Genomic DNA, 16,449 nt, shown 5'->3' on the forward strand with positions numbered 1-16,449 from the left:
TCATGCTTCCACTGACAATCTAGCAATTAGATGTTGAAAGCAGCCAAGACATGCAAATCGAGGTCACAGTTGGAGACATCCATTTTTTCCCGGCACTGCACCCATCTACAGCATGTGTCTTTCAGAGTGTTAGTCAACCGTATTCTCTTCCTTCTCCTCCCCAGATCCTGCTTCTCACTTTGGAGAAGAGAAAGTGGGTGGAATGCAACCTAACCGGATAGACAAACCGCACCTTTCTTTTCCCCAAAGGCTGGTTTGTTTCCTCCTTCTTTCACACAAATGCATCTCCAGTAGTGGGAGATTACAGGGATCTATTGATGCCACTTGGGAATTGGACCAGAAGATGATGAAAGGGGGGGAAATCTTAATGACAGTAACACAATGGAAATGAGATGGGAAGGTAGTGCATCCATTCTCACTCTACTTGATTTCTCAGTGACTTTTGATACTATTGATTATTACATCCTTTGGAATGGCTGCAGGGATTGTAGGTGGAGGTCACTGTGTTGTCCTAGTTCATTTCTTCCTCTGGGTTCAATCTCAGTCAGCATTGATCAGAGGAGAGAGGTCAGTTCCCTGGCCTTTGCTTCTTTCTCTGCTGCTGTTTAACACCTACATGAAACTGTTGTGGGAGGTCATCCGTCACCATGGCATCAGATATCATCAGTATGTTGATGATACTCAGTTGTACATCTCTGCCCATCATGAGTTAAGCAATGCTTTGTTTTGCCTTTTCTCTGTACCTGGAGGTTGTTGAGGTCTAGAGGGGGAACAATCGTCTAAAACTGAACCCTAGCAATATGGAGCGGCTCTGAGTTAGGGGCTCTTTGGCTCTTGGAGAATTTTCATATTTGTTTGTTTGTTTGTTTAATTTAATTTAATTTATAGCATTTCTATGCCACCCAACTCCCAAGGGACTCTGGGCGGCTTACAGCAAAAATAATGCAAACAATGAACATAGAAAAATTATTTTAAAACATTATAAAAACATTTTAAAAACATTAAAAGCCCATGCACACCATTCATGGCTGGATTTATATTGCCACCTATTCGTCCATAGCAACTCAAGGTGGCTTACAGAATATAAAACCTCATTTAAAACAATAAAACTAATAAAAAGAATCAAATAAATTAATAATGTATAGCATAGCATAGCATAGCATAGAATAGTATAGTAAAGTGGTGAAATCTGAACCGGTTTACTACTGGTTCACTGGCTGTGCATGAGTGCTGAGTGCTATGTGCCAAATGTGTGCACAGCCCAGATGCATGCACAGTGCGCACTATGCACCAAATGCACACCAAAAGGAGTCATGGGGTAAGTAGAACAATGCGCACGGGGGGTGATCAGCTGTGGCGTGTGATCTTCAGAGCCTTTTTTTTTACTTTTAAAAGCATTTTTAACGACCTATTTTTAAAAGTTAAAAAAAGGCTCTGATGATCATGCGGCAGAGCTGTGATTGTCAGAGCCTTTTTTTACTTTCTTAAAGCATTTTTACTTGCTTAAAAAGTGTAGTGTAGTGTAGTGTAGTGTAGTGTAGAGTGGAGTGGAGTGGAGTGGAGTGGAGTGGAGTGGAGTAGAGTAGAGTAGAGTAGAGTAGAGTAGAGTAGAGTAGAGTAGAGTAGAGTAGAGTAGAGCAGAGCAGAGCAGAGCAGAGCAGAACAGAACAGAACAGAACAGAACAGAACAGAACAGAACAGAACAGAATAGAATAGAATAGAATAGAATAGAATAGAATAGAATAGAATCACCACCCCCACTTCAGCAACAGCAGATCACACGAGCCATTTAATAGGCTTCATCCTGTTCCCCAGGCCCATTGGCAGAACCAGGTCTTCAACATCTTCCAGATCAGTGTTAGAGTGGCAGCTGTTCTAATCTCTGGGAGATTAGAATGATGTTCCAGAGAGAGAGAGAGCCACCACAGAGAAGGCCCTTCTTCTGGGTCCCACCAGGTATATCTGGTGTATTTGGTCATGGATGGGTTGTACCCAGGCTGACCTAGTGTATAATCCAGGGTTCTCCTGGATTTGAGGTTCTTACTTGAGGAATAAATGGCAGTCATCTCCAGGAGGGCCTTGCACAACTTTTTGTTGTGTGTTAGGTATGCCCATTTTTAGGCCATGTGTCCTTCTCTCAGGCACCTTAGTCACATCCCATCTAGACTATTGTAATAGGTTCTTGGGGACACCCCTGAAGAGCATTCAAAAGCTTCAGTTAGTTCTGAATCCAGTGGCAGAAGCCTAGACTTGCACATGTGTCACCTCTTCTGCAGGAGCTTTTACAGGCAGTTTATTCCCTCATTTGCTCAGATCACCTTGCCAATCACAGAGTTGCTCAAGACAGGGGGAGGCAGAGTGAAGCCTAAGCCCAGATAGCCACTAAACTGGACTATGGAATGCCAGATGGCATTCAAGAAACTCAAACAGCCTTTTGCAGCCGAGCTGGTGCTCAAACACCCAAACCCAGATGAACCATTCATAATACAGGTGGACACTAGCGATATGGCAGTGGTGGCAGTCCTGGTCCACAAGAACATAGGGGGAAAGTTGCAACCCTGTGCCTATACGTCCTGCAAATTAAAGGAAACTGAAAGACGCTGGGAAGTGTGGGAGAAAGATACTTTCGTAGTTCATTGGGCCCTGCTAACATGTTCCTAGAAGACAGCAAGGTCCCTTTTGAAGTGTGGATAGATCACAAAAACCTGGCATATCTGAAGACTGTAAAACAACAGCCAGGAAAGACCCCCAGACTATTGCAGAAGGTGGCTGACCCAACCAAACCTTTGGAGGAAATCGCTATGGATTTTATAGTGAATCTACCAGAAAATGGAGGGAACGCTGGAGATGGAATAGATCAAGTGGCTGATTTGATTGTGCCATGGTGGTTGGGGGTTATGGGGTTTTATTATAATGGTGGGTTTTTAAATTTTGTAAGCTGCCCAGAGTCTCTGTGTGAGTTGGGCAACTAGATAAATTTGTTTAATAAAGAAGGAAAAGTTTTTGGAAGAAAGCAAGTCCTTTCACTTTTATCTGCCTCCAAGAGATAGGATTAGGTGAGTGTGCATTCCCTTTTTTTAAAAAAATCTAAATAAAATTCACAGAAAACCAGACATTGACTTCCAACATTTTTGTTTTTATAGTGGTTTTATTAGTTCATTATTACTTTCTCTCTTGATGGGTGTTTTTCCACCCCCATCAAGAAACCCATTTTTGCAGGTCTATATAGTGCAGAGCTGTACAAAGCATTGAGTATCAAGTTTCAAATCTTTGTTCTCCCTTAGCCACAGCCTCAAGAAGGATTCCTTTACAGACATTAGATCAACTCCTATAAAAATGTTGACCCCAAGCTTTAAACTCTATGTCTGTTCCCTCATGTTTTCAAGTCAATAATATTTTAGCCATCCTTTTCTAAGTCTTGTGAGGTAAAGATATCTCTACCATGTTTATATAACAAGTGTCATGGCTGGCCTGAGGATTTTTGGTTCAATCCTTATGGTATTTTCTTCAAAAGATCACCAAGTACAACAGATTTTTTGGATCAGGAAAATTGTTATCTATCTCTACTTCTGATCCCACCTTCTGCTTCTTTAACACAACCACAATCTATTTTTTAAAAAAAACCCAAAAGCCAAAAAAATTTTCTATCACATATAAAATAGAGCAAAACAAACTTCTCTATCTCTCTTTGAAAATAAAACTTCTGCACTCAGTATATTCTTTGAAAATGAAACAGGATGTTTTCAGGACCTCCTTTTTGACTCAAACCAATAGGTTGATGTGCTTCAGAAGAAGTACTTAGGAACCATCCAGGGAACTGTGCAGATTCAAAAGAGCAAGTATCTCGGCTGCCATCAGTCTTGCTGCAAAAACTGAAGTTCAAAAACTTCTCATTTTGCTTGTATAGATACATAATGTCTCCACTCTAAAAACAGGAAGGCTTTAATAGACAGCGTCATTAGAAAGAAGTCATGGCTGTGTGGGAAGCGCCCCCCCCCCAAAAAAATGAAATATTTTGAGAAATATTAAAAAAGGTAAAATATTATATTTCCCTAAAGGAAAAATGGAGAAACATGTTTTTAGAAGCAGGAAGCAGCCCTCAAGGTTTTTTTTCATAGTCCACAGCAGATGCCAGCACTTAAGAGATAAAGAGCTTATTGAAAGAGGAAGACAAGTATATAGATAGCTCTATCCATAAGCAAAGCAAATACTGCAGGCAGAAATCCATTCAAGACAGGATATTTTGAAACTCCCTGCAGCAAAGTCAGAACAAAGGCAGAATGGTAGGCTTAGGAGCAGCCCCTCACCCAAGATCCAATGCAGGATGAAAGCCATTAAGCCACAATAGGAATTGCCCAGCACCCTTTCAGAACACAAGCCTCTTCATTGCACCATCCCAGAGCAGTCCAAACTTCAAAGCTGGCAAATTGTGTGCAAATTGTGTGCAAATCGTGTGCACAAAGCGAACCAGTGGTAACACCAGTTGAAACCCACCACTGCCCTACATGATATAGGAATCTGACAACAGCCAATAGAATATTAAAGGACATGTTCTTGCACAGGAACAGGAAGCTCAAATACAAAGCTCAAATACAAAGCCCAAAGAAGGTATAAAACCCATTCTCAACTCCATTTTGTTAGCTGCCCAGAAACATATGTGGTTCTGCTTCATCAATAAACCATCTTTCCAATCAGCCTCCATGTTTCCAGTGTCTTTCTTCCAGTTTGGAACTGAACCAAATGGATTTTTCTTCCAACAGCTGCAAAACTCTTCTTAAATAATTTGTAGCTCCTTACAAGGCACATTGTCCATATCCATGTGTCCTCTTTAAGCAAAGTTTCCTTTCTGACTGTCTTATTATTAAAAGTGGTTTTTAAAAAACCACAATTATTTAGCTGATAAATCGATAAAGCAATTATGCCAAATGTAAACAGATCATGGGAGTAAATAGTTTATAGAATTGTTTATGTATAAATTGTATGTACATATAGTAAGTCAACATATTGTTGAAGCTACTATATTTGGCACTTTTGTAAAAAATAATGATTACAGAAACTTCTCTCTTTCTCTTTCTTTCCTTCCTTCCTTCCTTTTTTTTTCTCTCTCTCTGTCTCTCTCTCTTTACCACCATATCACTTGCATTTGTAAAAAAAAGTAATCGGACACAGGAAGATAATTCCCATTTAACCATCTCTAGATTTCCATTGGTGAAAAGTATTTCAGACTTTTTAATACTAGTACAGAATAGAAATAGTACAAATCATACATCATAAAAGGACAAACAAGTATTGGAATTCATTGTTGGAATGTGTTTCTAGGCAACTACAGAGCATATGGTGACTGCTGTACCCTTTGTTTACTCTATGGTGCTATACATAAACAGATTGTCTAACAAGGATAATTTTCCAAAAAAATTGTCCTCCCCAATTGAGGTATAAGTGTAATATAATATGTATAACTCACCATTAACTGGAGCTGGACTTGGCCCTCCTCAGACTGCACACAATTTATTAAGTATTTGGTTGGATACCCATAAAGACGGCTTGCTTTCTTACATCTAGAGCATTATTAGGAAGCACAGCAATCAACTGCTCTGGAAAAGGATCACGGGAAGAAACAGAATAAGAGGACAAGAGAAAATGGCATGGGTTTTTTTTTCTATTAGTTGGGATGTTTTGGATGAGAAGCCAGGTTAAGAATAAGAATACCAAAACAAGAAAAAATAGAAGAACTACAAGTCCTCAACTTGAGATAAGGCCTTTATAGGCACATCTCTCACTCTAGATATTGTGAGAGATCTGTATTAATCAGTGGTAACAAAGAATCGGTTTACTTGAACCTTCCTAACGAACAATTTTACTAAAAGGCATAGCAGTTTTAGAAGTCAACGGTTCACTTTATAGATGCAGAAATGAACAGAGGTACATCAGTTTAGCTGCTTTATGCAGCTAAAGTTCTTGAAAGCTTATGCTCTTTTATAAGATGTATTAATTGGAAAAGGTGCCACCAGACTCCTTCTGATTTCTTGTAGGAACATCTGAATCTGAGAGAAATTTGGAACTGGGAGAAATACTATGGTTCTTTCCATGGCAGCATTTCAATGCCAAAAATTTAATGTAGTGTATATTTCTACTTCTAACAATTAGAACACAGAATGGAAAGATTACTTTCCATTACCAATCTATCCCCTGTGGATTTATCTAGTTATTTAATTTTCTGAATTCAAACATCTAAAGAATCTAAGTATCTAAAGGCACACAGAGGAACACATGTAGAATGCTGGGGACCCAGATTTAGAGTATGAAACGTTCCACAGTAAATCTTTGAACCGAGAATTCAGGGCAGCTTTACCAAACTGGTTACCAGTAGGCAGTTATTTCTGACATCTCCATTGTCAATTCTGGACATCAGAGATGTTTCATTAATCATTTTGGCCAAAGAAGGATAGAACTGTTTCAGTTTTGTTTTTGTTTTTAAAAGGGCTCTTTTTTTTACCTTTTGAATTTGAATCATTTGGACTTGCTACTAACTTATTGTCACCCATCAGGCTGAAAATCTTCTGGCTGATATCCCAAAATCTGAACAAACGTGGACTTGATTCGCCAACAGAATAAAATTCACCGGGTTTAGGTTCTGAGGAAAAAAATTCTGCATTCATATAATGTAAGCAAAAAACCCCATATTTGGGCAAATAAATGATTAAAGCTACAGTGTTCCGGTAAGCTTAAAAGGTGTAACTACCGCAGAAGGATATCTGATACAACATGTGGAAGAGAGGTTTCTTGGTGAAGAAACTTTTTCCATGTGGCTAAATTTTATCTCTTCCACTGCACTTTTAATTGTTCTTAGGACTGATTTTTATACTGATTATAATAATGTAGGTAATGCAGATCTAGCTGGATGATCACTGAAGGGCCCTCTTTATTCATAGTATTGTAAGAAAGAAAATGTGCTTGTTTGAGAGAAGCAATTATATCCAGTTGAAACAGTACAAAGATAATGAGAAATTCCTTTGAAGTAGAAACATTCTACAAGAGGGGCCCCTCAGTTGTCAGAGATAGAGACATTTGGTGATATACAGTTTGAAGGTTAAAGAGACCAAGAATGACCACATGAAATATCAACAAGAGATAATTTGAATCTATGCTTCAGTGATTTACCAGAAGAATAATGACTGTTTGGCAAAGATAATATAATTAGAAAAATGTCAATTGATGTAACGAATGTCTGCAATGATAAAACTGCTGAGTTAACAGAATCCTTTGTCTTAGAAGGGTATAAAACCATTGTAACTAAGTTCTGTCTTTGTTCAAAGTTTCATGTACAAACTTTGAACCTATTGCGCAATACACTGTCTCTGACTAACCTAGAAAAGTTGTGTTGGTCTAATTATTCCACAACAATAACTCTGATCTTACTTGTACAGGTAGTCCTTGACTTACGACCACAATTGAGCCCAAAATTTCTGTTGCTAAGTAAAATGTTAAATGAGTTTGGCCCATTTTATGACCTTTCTTGCTACAGTTGTTAAGTGAATCACTGTAATTGTTAAATTAGTCAAACTGTTGTTAAGTGAAATCTGGCTTTCCCATTGAGTTTGCTCAGCAGAAGATGGCAAAAGAGGATTACGTGGCCCCAGGACATTGCAACCATCATAAACATGAGTCAATTGCCAATCATCTGAATTTTGATCATATGATCGTGGGGATGCTACAAAAGTCCTAACTCTGAAAATTTATCATAAATTACTTTTTTCAGTGCAGTTGTAATTTTCAATGGTCACTAAACAATCTGTTGTAAGTCAAGGACTGCCCGTATTGGAAGTTTTCAATGTTTTATTATTTCTATTTTTCATTCCGATGGACTGAAAGATGGGATGCCATTTGAATAACAAATAAATATTCAGAACAAGAATGTACTAGTCACAGCTAAATACTATTTTATGGTAAAAATCCACAATTTGCTTTACTGCAAAAGTAAAGCAATTTTACTGCAATTTGCTTTACTGCAAAAGAAACTTAACTTCATTTTAACCAAGCGTGGTTGACTGGACAAAGATAAACTTTAGTCATGTTTAAATTAATTCTGTCTTTGCCATTCCTTCCTTCTCTTTGCTCGACCCTCCCTTCCCAACAAGTTAGTTAGTTAGCTAGTTACTTAGTTAGTTAGTTAGTTAGTTAGTTAGTTAGTTAGTTGATTTAGGCCGTTCCAATCTGTTACAACTTTTGGCAGCTGATACAATAACACAACAATAAAAAGATCATTAAAAAGAAAATAAGTAAACATCAAGAAAGATGCCAACCATCATTTTACAATCAGAATGCCAGAGATCCATCACCTACTACCTGGGCATTTATACCTTTAATACTCCTCTGCCTGAAAGCAACAGGAGATATAGTTTAATGTGTACAAGAAGGCAGTCTTAGCTAGACTGTGTCCATGTTGTGGAATGGTGAGACCAAATAACATTCCTAGGTTAGCTAGAGCCAGTTTATTGCGCAATAGGTTCAGAGAGGTATGCGTACCAAAAAATCTGAACAACTTTATGATCCTGAGACCCCAGTTTTATACATTTTCAAACAAAGGATTCTGTTAACTAGGCAGTTTATATGGTCATATACATTTGTTATATTTAATTGACATTTCATAATTAATAAAGTTTCATATTATTCTTGCCAAACAATCATAATTCTTCTGTAAATTACTGGAGCATAGATTCAAATTATCTTCTGATGATAGACAACTTTTAACTCATGTGGATCCCCTTGACCTAACCAACCTTTAAGCTGTATGTCATTAGAATGTTCCTTTCTTCTGACAACTTAGAGGCCTCCTAGAGGTACCAAAAGGATTTTGGCTAAATTTGTACTTTTTCCAACCGGATGCATTGCTTTTTAGAATAGAGTGAATAGAAAGTTATCCAGTGGTCATCTATCAGAGCCCGCTTCATTTACATTATTCCCCCCTCTGAAAGTTTTTCAAGGCAGAAACTTTCACTATTCTCATATAAGTTTAACTTCTGAGTATACAAGGTTCCAATAAACAAATCTACCATATATAGGGTCTAACAAAATATAATTAATAAAAGTAAAGGATAGGTAGTTCTTGATTGTTTTTACTCTCTTGATTCTTGGGGAGATTCTCTCCATCTTTCTACAGGTTCCGTTTCCTCATATGGGTCTGCCTCAGAATCTTTGTGTTCTTCCACAGGATAGGGACCAAGTTGATTAAGAAAATGTTCTGCCAAAGCTAGTTCCTTTTCAATTTGTATCTCCTTTACTGCTCTTATTGATAGCTGTTTCAGCATAGGGATTGCACAAGGAATAAAAGCTAGGCCTGCCACAGCCATATTAATCCACCCGGATCCAGGCAACCAAGAAAACCACATGTCAGTTGTTTATAACCTCTGACTTATCTTGGATGCCCTATCCTGCAATTCCTTGGCAATTTCTCTGACCATCCATGATTTATTCATATAGAAACAACAGTCTTCTCCCAGAAATACACACATACCTCCTATGTTCATGGAGAAAGCATGGATCCTACGGTAGTTTTCATTAGTCCAGACCCCCAAAGTCCCTGCCACAAACATTCCTGCCAGTGGTTGCAATGGGACTTCTAGTGAAGAGTCCTTTTGTTTATCTCTGAGGATTGGTCATTCAAAAAGATACCAGGAGGTAGTATTCCAGGGGGAAAGAAGACACATAAACCTGCGTTGGACCTAATGGAGAGCCAGATAGTGAAGCGAGGGGGCTAGAACAGACTAGTGCACCTTTCCTTGGATACCTTCCAGGACCTCTTCCACCCTCCCCATCTTGTGATGATGGCAGTTGGTGGTGAGGAGAAAGTGAGTGGTGTGCAGAAGGAAAAAGATCTTTGGTTAGTTTTACATCCCTAAGGTTCATTCTAGGACCAAGGTACACTTCTGATGGACATTGTTCTTTTGTCAGGGATCCTATAGGCCTACCAGGTTTCTGATGTCTCTTTACACACAGGGAAGGTGACCCTATGATTTAACAAGGTTTCGATCCAATTCCAGTATCCCTGATATGCAATCTCCTCTTTTCAATTGTTGTAGGGGTCCGTTCTCCTTTTCTATTCCCCCCTCTACCGGGATTGTTAAATTCTTGATCCCAGGTCTAGGAGTTGATTTAGGTCTAAGGCTTCCCTCCACCTTCTGATACCACGTTGTTGGCGGGAGTGGACTTGACCCAAAGTGTCCCCATTCAGTGTCCTGATGCTGTTAGTTCCCCTGGGATTCTTGACATCTTTAATTCCTTCTACAGGGACAAGGGGAATTTCTTGAACACCCACAAGGCCTTAAGAGCGCAAGACCCATAGTTTACAAATTCACCATGTCAAGAAGAGGGTTAGGGATATGCGTAACTTGGGGTAGGGCAATATCAATCATATTAAAACAATACCAACAGAAGGGCTAAAGTAGCTGTTGCCCAGAGTCCCCACACCCAATCTTCCTCTAGCATGAGTGTCTTTAAGTAGTGCACACTGGATTCTATTACAGTTAATGGATTTTACATTACAAACTACAGTCATGGAATGTTGTCTTCCTCCGTTCCAAGCTTCGACCGTGCGCTGGGACCCAGCTTCCGGGGTGGTTCAGCAAGGCTGACGATCACCAACGTGTGTTGAGAGTCCGTTGCCGGTAGGATTCAGCAGGGTGTATTCTTCTTGAACTTCCGCACCAATGGCCTGTCAGGTTTTGTTACCTGGTATGTGACTGGATCACTCTGGTCTGCAGGTTTCAGTCTCATCCAGTGGATCCAGGATCTTCCTTCTAAGGTCTTAAAAGCACAATTACAAAACCAATACATCTGGGAGAGTGCGCAAAGGAATCTGATCAGTTGTAGTCCTCTTCAGTTGGGAAACAGCATAGGCAACCACTCAATCCTAAGAAAGAAAAAAATACAAAAATAGTCCAGATGATGAAGAACGCTATTCCCACTGGTTGCTGCCCACCAGTTCCTTGGGTTCTTTGGATCGTCAACTTCAATGGATCTCCTTGGTGAGATTCCACCTTCCACTCCTTTGGGGCTGGCACAGGCCCTTTCACTTGGGGTTTAACTTCCTTCCAGCTCCAGATCAACATCCAATCATTGTGGTGGAATTTATGGTCTGGAAACTTCAAAGGTGGTGTTTGGGCTAATAGTCCTTGTTTCCTAAAAACTTTAAAATATCTGGACAGTTTATACACATATTGTTTCAATACCTAGTCTCTGGTTTCCAGGGAATCAATGCATATGCTTCCTGTAGTGAAAACTACTCCAAACAACAGTTCATATGAGGATAATCTTTCTAGGTTGGGTAAAACTCTTGACACCACTGTTGCTGTATCATTACTGCAGAGAAAAGCTTCAACCCACCCTGTGAGGTGGTCCACTATGACCAATAAATATTTTACTCTCCCCACTTTTGGTAATTCTGTAAAATCCACATGAATACATTGAAATGGTCTTAAAGCTGGTGGTATCCCACCCATCTGTTGTTTCCTGACAGCTTGTTCATTCACCTTTTTACAAATCAAACATTTGTTTATAATTGATGTTACTAAAGGATATATCCCAATACAACCATAGCTTTTTAAAAGTTCATCTACAATAGCTTGAATTCCCCAATAACTCCACCCATATTTTGCCAAATGATCTCCGGAGACTCAGGGTTACAATGCGTTAAGCAATAGCCTTCATACTGTTGTATATTTTACAAAGTCAGCTTATTGTCCCCACAAACTGGGTCCTCAATTTACCTACCTTAGAAAGGATGGAAGGCTGAGTCAACCTTGTTAGGATATGGTTTGAGCCTAACTATGTTGTCCAGGCAATATAAGTGTACTGTAACTTTAATCTGTAACTGTATTATGTGGCTTTAATGCTGAGTCATGCTGTAATCACATAATTACTGGTTGTGAGAATATTTAAGCAAAGCTTCTGTAACGTGTTCAGTTGCTGCTATGATCTGCTGTTGATGAGGAAGCTGCTATGTTATGCTGCCGTTGTGTATGAAGATAATGAGATGATGAAGCTGTGATGATAAGCTACCATTGAGAGGAGTTGTTATCTGTAATCATTGTTTGATGGATCTGCAACATCGTGAACCAGAGTGAGTTTGTTATTCTAACCAACTACTGTTTGTTGAGTAAGAAGATTCTGTAACTACTGGACTGATTTACTGGCAAAGACTTGGAATTTGTTTAAAGACTATGAGACTGTTTTTCTACTATAAAGTAAGCTTTTGATAAACCAGTTTGCTTATCTCTTATTCATTGCTCTCAGCAACGTTTCTCTGTGCAATCTACTCTGCTGGTTGGTAACACAACAACAATAACCTTAACAAACCTTGAGCCTGGTGAGATTCGAATTTACTAATTACAGACAGCTGGAGTTAAATTACAATGCATTTGTCTACTGAGCTATCCAGGCTCCCTATTCATAGAGCTTAATTTAATGAATACAATTCAAAGGTTTAAGCAGACCAATTTCGAGGCAAACCCCTTGTTTCCAGGATCTCTTTAGTGTGTCACAAATTGCTTCTTCTGTCTCCAGGGGGTGTTCCTCCAAATCAGGTCTTATTTTTGTATGTAAATCAATTACTTCAGCACCATAATGTTCTAATCCAAACTGATCCATTGATCTGGTGTTGGCTAAGAACTGTGCTTGATTCAAATTGTGATCTGTAGTTAAAATCAAGTCTGTCTGCTGCATTAAAATTGTTTCATTTATGTTTAGAATTCTGGAATCAGTTAACCACCGCCCTGCTTTTTTGCTGAAGGATGGTTCTGACTTGATGCGGGGTGCTTACAATAAGGGCTCCCCCAAAGGTCAATTTCCTACTTTCTGAGCCAACACCCCTTGTGCAATTCAATTTTCTGTGTTTACAAAGAGATTGAATGGCTTTTCCAAATTTGGTAAACTTAATACAGGAGCCTTGGTTAAAGCTTGTTTCAAATTTTCAAGGCTTCCTCTTTCATGTCCCTCCCATTTCAAACTCCAGGGTCCAGATTCAATTAATTTTGCATAGAATTATCTTAATTCTTGCTTGTTTATAGATAGAGGCTGAGATGCCACTCCTTCTATTCTATCAGGAGTGATTTTTTTCTACTCCTGTTGGAAGGAAAAAAGAAGCCTTTTCCTTTAAGGATTGTTGAAAGGCAGAGCTTTCCCTTCCTGAATTCAAAACTCCCGGCTGGGAGATTACTTATTCTTTCTTCCTTTGTTGTGGAAAATAAGGTGGCCGTCTCAGCTTCTTAATGGCCCATTGGTAAAGGTGGGGGCTGAAACTCTGCCTGAGTTTCTGCTTATTTTCTTTAGGGGAATTTCCCTGCTCTTTTAATATTGAGCTTCTCATATCTTCCAACACTCCCTTCACTAATTAATTGTATTCAAATGCTTTGTTCACTTAATCTGATCTCTGTCAACTAAAAACACCACTTCCTCTTATACAACATCCATAACCTTCCAAAAACAAATCACATACCTTCTCCCTTCCATCAATTCTACTTTCTCTAACTCCTTCTTCTTATAAAACATTCAATTCTCCTACCGCTGTCAGCACAAGTCTGTGTAGACCAACTTAAAGGCAACTTTCTGGCTCCCAATAAACCTTCCTCTCTCCCTTCTACTATTGTATATCCCTCTATAAACAAATTAGCTCCTTCTTCGAAAGGAACAAGAACTTATGCTGCTAACAAACAAACAAACAAGCAAACAAATCTGAAATATATTTGGATCAAACTTTAGCTTCAATTCTCTGCCTTTAGTAAAATGCAAGTCAGATTCAAAAAAGTCTTTCAAAATCATTTCTTTTATATAGATTTAATTAAGCGTTTTAAACCTCAAAAATTTCCAGAAAAAATAAAATCAAAATTGTATTCAGAGCAGAAAAAGCTTTCATATGCAAATTAAAGAGACCGAAAATAAGGCGATCACCCACTTCCCCCTCTTTTCTCATGCTCATTCAGCAGAGAGGGAGATGCTGAAAAGCCCAGCAACCCACCCTTTTCCTGCTTCTCTCCTCCAAAGGAAGGGGGGGGGAGAGGGAAAAAATGTTAAAACTACATAGAATTCTCATCTCCTTTCGCCTCTCAGCATCCTTTCAACAACACAACTCTCTGCATTTCTCTCTAATTTCCCACATTATCAACACACAGGCATTCACAGGGCTCAAGATCACTTCACTTTATCATTCCTTATGAGCTTCAGGACACCTCACACACACACATTCACATTTGTACTGCAATCAGACTTCTTGTATAAACCAATTTCACATACAAAAATCCCACTTCATGCAAACCAGTCATTACAATTATTTCAGTGAGCTTTTTCACAAGCCACTATTATTAGAGGATTTCATCTTCCCTGCAGTTTTGGAATGATTATATACATACACATGCACACATATCATCAAACATTTCCCACAGCTTCAAGCACAAGTTTACTTACTTTGCTGGCCAGCCAAACATATCACAATCAATTCAATCCCATTCAATTTTACACACTATCATTATAGATGCACATCCAGGAATTTTTTTAACAGAAATCACACCAAATTGATCAAGTCAAATTATCTGAGTCTTCCCATTTAGACAGGCTTTACCTTTTTACTGCCTGCTAAACCCCGGGTGGGAAGAACAGTAAACAATGTCTTCTTTATTCTTAGTTCTTTCAGAGTTCTCTGGCTTTTTAAGAATGTCAATTTATAACACTGCAATTAGTTCTTTTCTCTTACCACACATAAGATCACACACAATACTTAGTTCCTTAATTCCAATACTTAAATACTTAATTCCAGAGACTTTAGGACGACGCCTTGTCTCCTATGGGGGTGATCAGGCCCCCTCTTCCACCACTAAATTGGTGGGTACTTCTGAACAGAGAGACTTGAACTCCCTGACTTATACTTACCTGTTTTCCTCCTATTTCTCTTTCTCTTTCTTTCTTTCTTTCTTTCTTTCTTTCTTTCTTTTTTTCTTTCTTTCTTTTTTTTTTTTAATTTATGTTGAGTCTCTGTGTCTGGCTAACCTTTAAGGATTCTTGACTAGCCTGTTTCGCCAGCGGGTTTACGGCAGCTTCTCACCGAAAGATTCCGTGGACTTCAAAGGAGTCCTAATGGCCGGCCAGTGGATTTTCCTTGGGGAGGCGTCGGTTCCCGCTGGGGCAGGCTGTCTGGCAGAACAAAATTTCTTTGTTCCTTAGTCCCATCTGGGGTGCCATAAATGTTGTGGAATGGTGAGACCAAATAACATTCCTAGGTCAGCCAGAGCCAGTTTATTGCGCAATAGGTTCAGAGAGGTATGCGTACCAAAAAATCTGAACAACTTTATGATCCTGAGACCCCAGTTTTATACATTTTCAAACAAAGGATTCTGTTAACTCAGCAGTTTATATGGTCATATACATTTGTTATATTTAATTGACATTTCCTAATTACTAAAGTTTCATATTATTCTTGCCAAACAATCATAATTCTTCTGTAAATTACTGGAGCATAGATTCAAATTATCTTCTGATGATAGACAACTTTTAACTCATATGGATTCCCTTGACCTAACCAACCTTTAAGCTGTATGTCATTAGAATGTTCCTTTCTTCTGACAACTTAGAGGCCTCCTAGAGGTACCAAAAGGATTTTGGCTGAGTTTGTACTTTTTCCAACCGGATGCATTGCTTTTTAGAATAGAGTGAATAGAAAGTTATCCAGTGGTCATCTATCAGAGCCCGCTTCATTTACATTATCCAGAACTGAGTTTGTACCCACTTTCCTAAGGAAATGTACTGTCTCAAACTACTTTTTTGCAAAAATTAGATGAGAAAGCAGAAACTTGTAATAATATATAAGCAGGCAGTTGTTTAAAATCTGATCCAAAATTAAACATTAGTTGGTATACTTAACCAGTAACTAGTTAACTAGTAGAATACTGATTGATATGATATGCAATCATATATCAAATATGATTGCATGCATATTTTTCATTTGTAAAGAATAGGAAAAACAAATTTTATTTCTACATTGTCTAAGTTATTTGGAATATAGGCATGCTTTGGAAACATCTCCAGAGCATTGAAGGACAAAAAAGAAGTGCTTTTTTACCTGGTTTTGGCTTAAATGTTTTGAATAAATCTCTTGTTTCTTTATCCCATATCTTCTTTTCAGCTTTTCCTGCCATTTCTATGACTTTTCCCAAATTTTCAGATTTTTCTAGAATCCTCAGCAAGAGTTAGTTGAGTGTTTTGCAAAGGCTGTAAAGCTTTAAATTGTTGTTAATTATTTTTAATGCATAGCATCTGAGAGAGAGAGAGTAGATAGATAGATAGATGATAGATGATAGTTAGATAGATAGATAGATAGATAGATAGATAGATAGATAGATAGATAGACAGATATAGATAGGTAGTGAAAGAGAGATGATTTGCAATAAATTCATTAAACCAATC

The 16,449-nt window shown here is 38.5% G+C and overlaps 1 pseudogene; it reads right to left on the minus strand.

The window, feature by feature from the left end:
* Positions 1-3,709: 3,709 nt before the first annotated feature.
* LOC139323290 (interleukin-1 family member 10-like) lies at positions 3,710-16,181 on the minus strand (annotated as a pseudogene).
* Between the last annotated feature and the right edge of the window lie 268 nt (positions 16,182-16,449).

Source organism: Pituophis catenifer, unplaced genomic scaffold (genome assembly GCF_029215685.1).
Source record: "Pituophis catenifer annectens isolate HBS135680 unplaced genomic scaffold, rPitCat1.0.hap2 SCAF_12, whole genome shotgun sequence".
NCBI classification, from domain to species: Eukaryota; Metazoa; Chordata; class Lepidosauria; order Squamata; family Colubridae; genus Pituophis; species Pituophis catenifer.